At 39.8% G+C, this 10,705-nt stretch overlaps 1 protein-coding gene across 1 annotated transcript in view; it reads right to left on the minus strand.

Moving 5' to 3' along the window:
* The window catches only part of FTO (FTO alpha-ketoglutarate dependent dioxygenase), a 395,242-nt gene that overhangs the window by 295,511 nt on the left and 89,026 nt on the right, over window positions 1–10,705 (minus strand). The gene's annotated exons all lie outside the window — the stretch shown is intronic.

A 10,705-nucleotide genomic window follows, 5' to 3' on the forward strand; every position in this document is an offset into this window, starting at 1 on the left:
GTCCCCTGCATCGGCAGGCGGACTCTCAACCACTGCGCCACCAGGGAAGCCCCACATTACTTTTTAAAAGTGATCTTTCATCCCTAGAATAATTACTAAATGTATCTTGAATATCTTTGCTTCTTTTCTTTTCCGATTTGATAAAGAAATCTTTTCAAGCACCCACAACTATTGTATGAGGCCATTTCAAGCTACTATGTCTTCCAAATAGTACCCGTGCTGTTCAAACAAGGTAACTAAGAGAGGACCCCGCATTATAAAGTACTTTATAAGGAACCAAATACATACAAGATGACACCCTCCTTATGAGGGATTTTTTCAAAGAATATCTAACCTTATATTCAAGCATATGTGATATCTGTGTGTGTGTATGTGGCATATAAATAGCATATATATATGTGTACACAGACACACATACACATAGAAATCATCTATATACTACAGAAATTTTCTGAAAGAAAAAAAAACAGAAAAGGCAAAAACAAAACTGCAGTACAATGTGTTATTCAGGCTGTTGTCAGCCACTAAGGCACTTTTATAAGTATTAGAAAATGGTGTGCCTTACTCTGGGTTGATGGCCCCCACTCCCTACAGCCTGACTTGGAGAACACAAACTGGATTTTAGCCCCAACCTGTCCCAATGGGCACTGTCTTTATGCAGTGAACAACCTGCTCAACCAGACATGGTGGACCTGAGAATCATCCTCTCCCATCTCTGGGCAGCCTTCTCACACTAACCCATCACAGAGTAGTCCAGGGCAAATACCCCCTCAGGCAGAACTCAAGTCCCTTCTGGATCTTTTTTATAATTATCCAAAGTGAATAAAGAAAAAAGGGAATAGAAAAATAGCAACCAGTTGACCTAAGAGAGGCAAAAGAGTAAACTTTACTCTTATGCAAAATTCTAGTCCGTTTATATAATTAAAGCTTTCTGCTTTGTCTAAAAGGTACTTTCTCATCTGTAATGATAAGACTGGCTTACCAGTTAAACTATGAAGAGTCTTCCTTTACAAAGGACCTATAATACTAACACAAACCATTGGTTTATATAAATCATTGGTTAAGAGGTTTATCTGTTTTCCACATTAGCCATTATTTGGGACACAGAAAGAACTAATGATGTTTTCATGACTATACTTGCACATTTATGCACTTCATCACAAACTTAATCAAAACCTATACCTCAATTTTCACTTCAGGCTCAGGAAAACCTTCATTTTCCTATGAATCTTTTACCAGTCCTTTCTATAGACAGAACACTTACATGCCCCCCCAAAAAGTTTTAATGTTTAAAAAAATGTTAAAGGCTTGAACAATTAAAATACACATGATATCTCAGACTTTGAGATGACTCCACCTTACAAATACCACCTGAAAATCTCTTCAGGAGAGTCCATAAAGCTAATCTGCATATAATAGGGAACACAAAGGTAGAGATTTCTATTAGGAATTACATATTCCACCTTGACCAGATTAAACAGCAAGAGACCTGTCCCAAAGATGAACAAGCACCACTGGAGGCTGAAATTCCACTTAAAATAAATACTTCAGTAAAATTATTATAAAAACAACCACTTCTCAGCTCAGTTGAGGTCCAGTGCATCAGACAGACGGAAAACATTATAACCTGTAAGGCTGTATCAAGAGGATAAAATTCTTTTATATATATATAGTAGTCTGTATCTGTTAATCTCAAATTCCAAATGTATCCCTCCGCCTCCCTTTCCCCTTTGGTAACCATAAGTTTGTTTTCTATGACTGTGAGTCTATTTCTACTTGTAAATAAGTTCATTTATATCATTTTTTTAAGATTCCACATCTAAGTGATATCATATGATGTTTGTCTTTCTCTGTCTGACTTCACTTAGTATGACAATTACTAGGTCCGTCCGTGTTGCTGCAAATGGCATTATTTCATTCTTTTCTTATGGCTAAGTAATAATCCACTGAGTGTGTGTGTGTGTATACACACACACACACACACACACACACATATATATACACACCACATTTTCTTTATCCATTCATCTGTTGATGGACACTTAAGTTGCTTCCATGTCTTGTTATTGTAAATAGTGCTGCTATGAACACTGGGGTGCAGGTATCCGAAAGGATAAAATTCTACAAGAATGTTCCTACAATACAGCAAGCAGAATATAAGTGGTCTTTTTCCACTGGGAATTTTAATTTTAATACTGTGAGCATTGTTATATCTCTATGACAGGAGAGAATGGGGTCAGGAAGTCACTCAACTTAAGGCCACACAGATGAAATCTGCTCTGTACATCAACATTCACATCCTGTAATTCTACTGATTAACTAATGAGATCAATTATAAATAGCACTATTTATCAACTTAAAAAGAACCTTTGGTCACATGTGCCTTGGTGAAGTCAATCGGGAATGATTATTAGATTAAACTGGTAATTCATGAACATCACACATTTCTTAAAAATTAAGATTGCTTTATAAAAAGGCATAGTCACTTTGAGCATAACTATAGAGAAACAAGCCCTCTCATACTCAGGAGTGCACAAGGGTACAATTCCGATGCAGGGCAACTGACAACTCCTATCGAAATTCAAATGAATTCCCTTTGATCCCCAAATCCTACTTCTAAGGATTTTAATTTCTTACTTGTACCATGTTCTGAAGAATGTATATACAAGTTTACTCACTGGACCACTATTTGTAGACCAGAAGCTTGGAAACATATTAAAAACCACTTAGTTGCATACTTAAAAGGTTGAATGTTATGGTGTGTGAATTATATCCCAACTAAAAAAAAAAGATTAGAAACAATGCCAGTGTCCATCCACAGAGGATGGTTAAATAAATGCTGGTACATCCACACAATAAAATACAAAGCAACAGTAAACAAGACCGAGGAAGTTCCCTTTAGTGAAACAAAGAGCTCTCCAGGACACATGGGGAAGTGAGAGGCAAGGGAAAGAATATCTGCTTGTACTTGCATAAAGAAACATAAAGGACATGTGACAAACTACTCAAGTGGTTCTCTCTCAGGGGCAGAGGTGGGAAACAGCTAGAAGGGGCCAGGGATGGAGTAAGGCTATACAAAGTATTTCCTTTTGTATTGTTCTGATTTTTTTTTTTTTTGCGGTATGCGGGCCTCTCACTGTTGTGGCCTCTCCCGGTGCGGAGCACAGGCTCCGGACGCGCAGGCTCAGCGGCCATGGCTCACAGGCCCAGCCGCTCCACAGCATGTGGGATCTTCCCGGACCGGGGCACGAACCCGTGTCCCCTGCATCGGCAGGCGGACTCTCAACCACTGCGCCACCAGGGAAGCCCTGTATTGTTCTGATTTCTGATTTTTGAACTCTGTAAACATATTGCCTATTCAACATATTACCAATTATCAACTCAAGTATATTACCTATTAATTCTTCACGTGGAATTCAGTACAAACATGGAGATGACATGACATGATTTTCGGCTTGATATTAGACAGTGCATACTTTTGTGATATATGATAAAGTATTTCGGGGGTAGACTTGTAGACTAGCAGAGTAAAGAGTGAAGAGGGGGAAGAGAAACAGCTCTGACAATTTCTTTGTGTCAAATGTCAAGCAGTCAGTAAACACACACGACATTCAAATGCACTCTGGAGTGGAGGCAGAAGGCGCTCGTGTTTGACTGTCACATCTGGCTAACTGCTGCTCCTCCGCCTGAGATGCAGATAAATCCACACAGCTGGGCCTTACAGCACACTGCTCTGCTCACAGCTTCTTTGCTGTCACCCTGGTGTCAAATACATCAAGCTGTTCACACATGCCACACAGAAAGCCAGAGGGAGTGCAAAACCTCAGCTCTCCCACCTGCAGGAGGAGCACTGAAGACCCCTCCATGAGGGCTACAACCACCTCCGTAGCTCCTGCAAGGAACGGGTACACAGACACAAGGCCTTAAGTAAAACACATTGCAACTCAAAACCATAAAGGTTGGATGTCAGAAACTTTAACCCTAATAAGCTTCTGACTCACTGTGAAAAGTTAAGTTGTATCTGAGCTTCCATATCTTGTCAAATAGGCATACAGTTTGTGAATCTTACAGTTATTACCTAAAAAGATTAACTGGATCATGACTCATAATGTGAAGGTGTATCTTTCACAGATGAAGCGTATTTTCCATCCCACTGCTGTCTCTTCAGCCTCGTCAGATTATGCTAACAGCCCCTATTCTTTATCCATTTTTCATTTTCCACATAATTTTTAAACTATGAACCATATTTTGTCCGGTTCATTAAAAACTTAATTTTATCTGAGTCTTCAAAATATAATCACAAATAAAGGCTTATGAATGTTCAATATAAAAATAAGCACCTGATCTTCTGAGGGTTTCAAATAATAAGTAGGAAAACTGACCTAGTCCTTGGGAAGAGCATAAGTAAGGAAAATCTCCCCAAGGAAGACACATCAAAACTAATATCATAAAGTTGAGTGAGAAGTAGCTAAGCCAAAAGAAGTATAAATAAATATTTCATATACCCATATTCCATATTCGTTTTTTGTTTGTTTGTTTTTGTTTTTTTGCAGTACGCGGGCCTCTCACTGTTGTGGCCTCTCCTGTCGCGGAGCACAGGCTCCGGACGCGCAGGCTCAGTGGCCATGGCTCACGGGCCCAGCCGCTCCGCGGCATGTGGGATCTTCCCGGACCGGGGCACGAACCCATGTCCCCTGCATCGGCAGGCGGACTCTCAACCACTGCGCCACCAGGGAAGCCCCATATTTGCTTTTAAAAAGAAAAAAAAAGTATCTCAACAAAAAGCATTCGCTTTCCTTTACTCACTGAAAATACGGCACGGTAAAAATAAACAATTTGGAGGGAAGAGTAGAATTTGTATCCCGACTCTATCACTTCCTAGATGTGGTACCACACCTGAATCAACCTCTCCAAACCTCACTTTACTCATCTGTAAAACCCTGTTTCACAGGGTGTTGTGAAGATGAAATAAAATTAATCATATATATTAGTGCATTTTATAAAATATGCAGATATTAAGCAAATGGCATTCAAATGGAGGAAGGGGTCTGTAACAAAGCATGTGAGCATCTAAGAAGCCTGACTGTTAGTTCTAACACCAGTACTACCAGTGTAGATATATGATTTGGGACTGGTGTATCTCCCTGTGACGTATAAATGAAGCAGCACATGTAGAGATCTAAGAACATTGTCAAGCACATAAAAAAACCCTCAATACACTTTGGCAACCACTTGCTACCGTTATTTACCCATGTCTGAAAAGGACAGTTTTATTTATTAGTTGGGAATTATTTATAAGCAATCCTATGTGTAACCCATCAAATTATACTTTATGCCATACACATAAGAAATTCAGACATTAATTTCCCTGGGTGAACTACAGCAGAACTGTATAAAAACTCTCCATAAAACTTTATATATATAAAATGCCTCGATTAAACTACACTGGTGATAAAAATAAAAATTATTGTGAAATTTTAGAACAGATGAAGAAACAAAGGCCCATCCAGAGATACAAAGTGACTGGCAAAAACTACACTACTGGTCACAACTCATAATCTCATTCCCTAAGTATAAAGGTCATTTCCACTACACTCCACCACACAACCCTGAAACAAGAGAAATCTTATCTTTCAAGAAGTGTTCAATCTTTCACTTTCAAAAAACACATATAAATGTAAACATTTTAAGTAATTTTAATTAAAATCAATCCTATTTTTTAAATTTCAAACCAATGCTTATAACCACTACTTTTGCACTCTCAAGTCCTGGCTGCTTTGGTAGCTCTACAATGTTTTCAAGAATTTTTTTTTTTTTTTAGCATTTCTTGTTCAGTTCTTAATAATGGGAGCCTATGCTGTAGTAGACCAAAAATCCAGTTAGAGTAAAAAAAAAAACTCATAATACACAAATCAGGAAAAATTCTCAGGAGGATTTTGCCTCAATAGTGGTATAAAATTAGCCCTGGACTACCGCTCTATTCCTTTATAAACAGCTTAAAAGTAAGACTGAAAAGATCAAACTAATCAAAAACTACAAGGCATGGAAAGGAAGACAAGACTATAAGGCAAGGCAGTATGAGTGATAATGAAGAGAAAAATCAGTCAATTGGAACCGACCCCAAAATGGCACAGACAACAGAATTAGGAGACAAGTACATTAAAAATAGTGATATAACTGTAGTTCATAAGTTGGGAAAAGACGGAACAAGAAGTTGGGAAAAGACTGAACATGGTTAATAGAGAAAAAGAAATTAAACTTCCAGACAGGAAAACCACAATGTCTGAGATGAAATATAAATATATTGGATAGGATTCAAAACAGGTTAGATATCACAAAAGAAAAGAATAGTGAAAACAAGACATAGCCTTGGAAATTATCCAAATGGAAACACAGGCAAAAAATAATTATTAGAGTATCAGTGAGCTGTGGGATGACTTTAAGCAGTTGAATACATATGATTAGAGTCATCAAAGAAGAGGAGAAAGAATGGGAGAAAGAAAAATACTGGCCAAGAATTTTCCATATTTGATGAAAACTATAAATCCACAGATTCAAGTCGTTCAAAGAACTACACACACACACACACACACACACACACACACACAAATGAGGAAATAACACTAAGGCACAATATAATCAAATTACTTAAAATCAGTGAAAAAGAGAAAACCTTTAAAGCAGTCAGAGAAAAAGAAATAGTAAGTACACAGGAACAGATCATAACATGAAATATCTCATGGAAAGCATGTTACCCAAAGATAGTAAAGAAACATTTTCAAATAACTGAGAGAAAAAAAAAAATTTGTCAAACTAGGTTTCTATCCCAAGCCAAAATATCTTCCAAAAACAAAGGCAAAATAAATACTTTTTCAGATATATAAAAGTAGAAATTCCACACCAGCAGCGCTTCATGGTAAGAAATGATAAAGGAAGACCATCAGATAGGAAGAAAATGATACTAGATAAATCTGAGTCTTCACAGGGGAATAAAAAGCATCACACATAATAACTACATTTGAAATAGAAAAGACTTTATTCCTTACTATATAATCTTTATAGGGCTTCCCTGGTGGCGCAGTGCTTGAGAGTCCGCCTGCCGATGCAGGAGACGCGGGTTCGTGCCCCGTTTCGGGAAGATCCCACATGCCGCGGAGCGGCTGGGCCCGTGAGCCATGGCCGCTGAGCCTGCGCGTCCGGAGCCTGTGCTCCGCAAATGGGAGAGGCCACAACAGTGAGAGGCCCGCATAACGCAAGGAAAAAAAAAAAAAAAATCTTTATAAAAGGCAACTATTTAAAGCAAAAAAAAATAGTACATTGCTGGGTTTATAATATATGTAGAAGTGAAACATATAGTAACAATAACACAACAGTCAAAACAGAGCGCAAGTATATACTGTAAGATTCTTAAACTACATGTGAAGTGCAATAGTACTACTTCAAGGAAGAATCTATTAAGATAAAAATGGATACTAGAAACCCTAAAACAACCATAATATAACAACAAAGAGTTACAGGAGACTAGCCAACAAGGGAGATAAAACAGAATCATGAAGAATCAAACCAAGAAAACAGAAATAGAGAATAAAAGAGAACAAAGGGCAAAAAGTAAACTGATAGAATTAAATCCAACCATATAAACAATCACATTTAATGTAAACGGTCTAAACAATTCAGTTAAAAAGAAGAGACTGTCAGAGTAAATTCTAAAAGTCAATATCCAACTATATCCTGCCTATAAGATATTGACCTCAAGTCTAAAGAAACAAAGAAATTAAAAGTAAAAGGATGGACACAACAATGTGAATGGACTTAATGCCGCAAAACTGTACACTTTAAAAAGATTTTTTAAAGTAAAAGGATGAAAAAAAATATTTACCACAGTAATACTAATCTAAAGAAATTGAAGTAGCTATACTGACACCAGACAAAATAGATTTCAGAGCAAAAAATATTATTAGAGGCAAAAAGAGTCATTTCACAATCATAAAGGAATCAACTCATCAAGAGAACATACCAGTCTTAAATATCTATGCAACTAATAACAGATCTACCAAATACATTAAGCAAAAATTGATAGACTAGCGAACAGAAATATGCTTGACCGTTGAACAACACAGGGGTTAATCCACATATAACCTATAGTCGGCCTTCTGTATCCGTGGTTCCTCCGCTTCCAGATTTAACCAACCAAGAATCATGTAGTACCACAGCATGTGCTATTGAAAACTATCCACATTATAAGTGGACCCACACAGTTCAAACCCATGTTGTCCAAGGGCCAACAGTAGATGATTCCACAATTACAGTCAATATCACCCCTCTCTCAATAATTGCCAGAACAAGTACTCGGAACACTTAGTAAGAATAAAGAAGACCTGAACAACACCATAAACTAACTTGACCTAATAGACATTTATATAACAGTTAACCAAACAGCAAAATACACATTTGTTTCAAATACACATAGAACATTTGCCAAGACAGACCATATCTTGATATCACTATATTTAAAAGGATCCAAATCATTAAAAAAAAAACACGTTGCCTGGGAGAGAACGATGTCAGGAACATGGCCAAGTAAGACATCACTTGATTGTATGCCCCGCCTCAACAAAAACAATTTGGCATCCAACCACAGACAAAAGTGCCTTCTGTGGGAGCTGTGTGATCCAGCACCACACTCCAGGGACCCAGGAGAAGTCTTGTCAACCTGTGAGTCAGGAGATAGGCATACAGACCTCAATCCCAGCTGTGGACCCTGAAATGGCCCAGGAATGGACTCCAGCTCCTCTCAGCCAAGGTCCAGGAGGCCCTGGAGAACACCGACTTAGACAATCACCCACAGAAAAGAAAGCCTTTGTGGAAGTCTAGGAGTTCAGTGGAGAAGTTCCAGCACAGTGTTTGAGCAAAAATATCCAAGACTGGACACACTGGAGAGAGTAAGAGGAATGGTTTGACGTACCAACGGCACCCCTCCCACAAGGGAGCACAGCTCAGTGCTAAGAGAATCCGTCTTGGCCCGAGATTTCTCCCACAGTATAAAGTGAAACGGTGTGAGTGGGTAGCTAGCTCCTCCAGCTGTGTGGGATGCTACCAAAGAGGCACATTTCTCTCTCACTTAATCATGAGCTGCATGACTGGGGTTGGGGGGAGGGCGGGGAGCGTGAGAGGCTGAGAGAACAGCAGCCAGAGATTGGAATGAATGTATTAAAGGGACATATATCCTATTAACCACATCATGGACTCCATCAAGGGGCCCACTCACAAGACACTAGGGTTGTCCCATCTGCTGACCCCCCCAACTGGACCATGGGCACTGCCAGTTCTCCATAAGCTTCACTCACAAACACTCCCATTCTCCCATTCTGTGGCAGGTATGCACACTCCTGATGGTGGTGAGAGCAAGCTTTTGCATGCTCTCTAGTGAGCATGCTCAGAAAGCCATTCTGAATCTGTGGACCAGAGAGAGACCACAAATCTGAGCATTCGGCACTGCCCTTGGAAAAGCAAAAGGGAGGCTGTCAGTACTCAGCCTGGTGCTTTGCAGGACTGAGAGAAGGTATACAAGCTTAAGAATTCTGCCACAAGAGGGAGCAAGAAATGTGGGACAGGGGTATCCAAGAAGGTTTGAGAGAGCCTCAGAATCCCTATCATGGCAGACAGGAGGAATTTCTCTCTGGAGGTCAGTCAGTTAAGACTAGAGGAAGTGAGTGCTACTTCAAATGCAAAGACAGCAAATGTAAGACTTCAAGGAATATGAAAAATCAAGGAAACAGGACACCATCAAAGGATAGCAATAGGGCTTCCCTGGTGGCGCAGTGGTTGAGGGTCCGCCTGCCAATGCGCAGGACGCGGGTTCGTGCCCTGGTCCAGGAGGATCCCACGTGCCGCGGAGCGGCTGGGCCCGTGAGCCATGGCCGCTGAGCCTGCGCGTCAGGAGCCTGTGCTCTGCAATGGGAGAGGCCACAACAGTGAGAGGCCCGCGTACCGCAAAAAAAAAAAAAAAAAAGGCTAGCAATAATTTTCCAGTAACTGACTCCAAAGACATGGAGGTCTATGATTTGCCCAATAAAGAATTTAAAACAGTTGATTTAAGGAAGCTCAATAAGCTACAAGAACATACAGAAAGACAATTCAAAGAATTTGGGGAAAAAATTCACAAACAAAATGAGAAGTTAAACAAAGAGACAGAAATGATAATAAACCAAACAAATTACGGAGCTGAAAAATAGAGCTGAATGTATGAAATTATGAATAAAATTAAAAGTGCAACAGAGAAAATCAACAGCAGAATGGATTAAACAGAAGAAAGAATCTGTGAAGAGAAAACAGGACTTTTGAAATTATCGGGTCAGAGGAAAGCAAAGAAAAAAATGAAAAAAGTGAAGAAGGCCTACGTGAACTATAAGATACCATCAAGAGAAGCAGTCTGGGCTTCCCTGGTGGCGCAGTGGTTGAGAGTCCGCCTGCCGATGCAGGGGACACGGGTTCGTGCCCCAGTCCGGGAAGGTCCCACGTGCCACGGAGCGGCTGGGCCCGTGAACCATGGCCGCTGAGCCCGTGCGTCCGGAGCCTGTGCTCCGCCACGGGAGAGGCCTCAGCGATGAGAGGCCCGTGTACCGCTAAAAAAAAACAAAACAAAACAAAAAACAATGGAGGAAGAGAAGCAGTCTGTGAACCTCTGGAGTCCAAGAAGGGAAAG

Source organism: Lipotes vexillifer, unplaced genomic scaffold (genome assembly GCF_000442215.2).
Source record: "Lipotes vexillifer unplaced genomic scaffold, Lipotes_vexillifer_v1.1 scaffold342, whole genome shotgun sequence".
Lineage (NCBI taxonomy): Eukaryota > Metazoa > Chordata > Mammalia > Artiodactyla > Lipotidae > Lipotes > Lipotes vexillifer.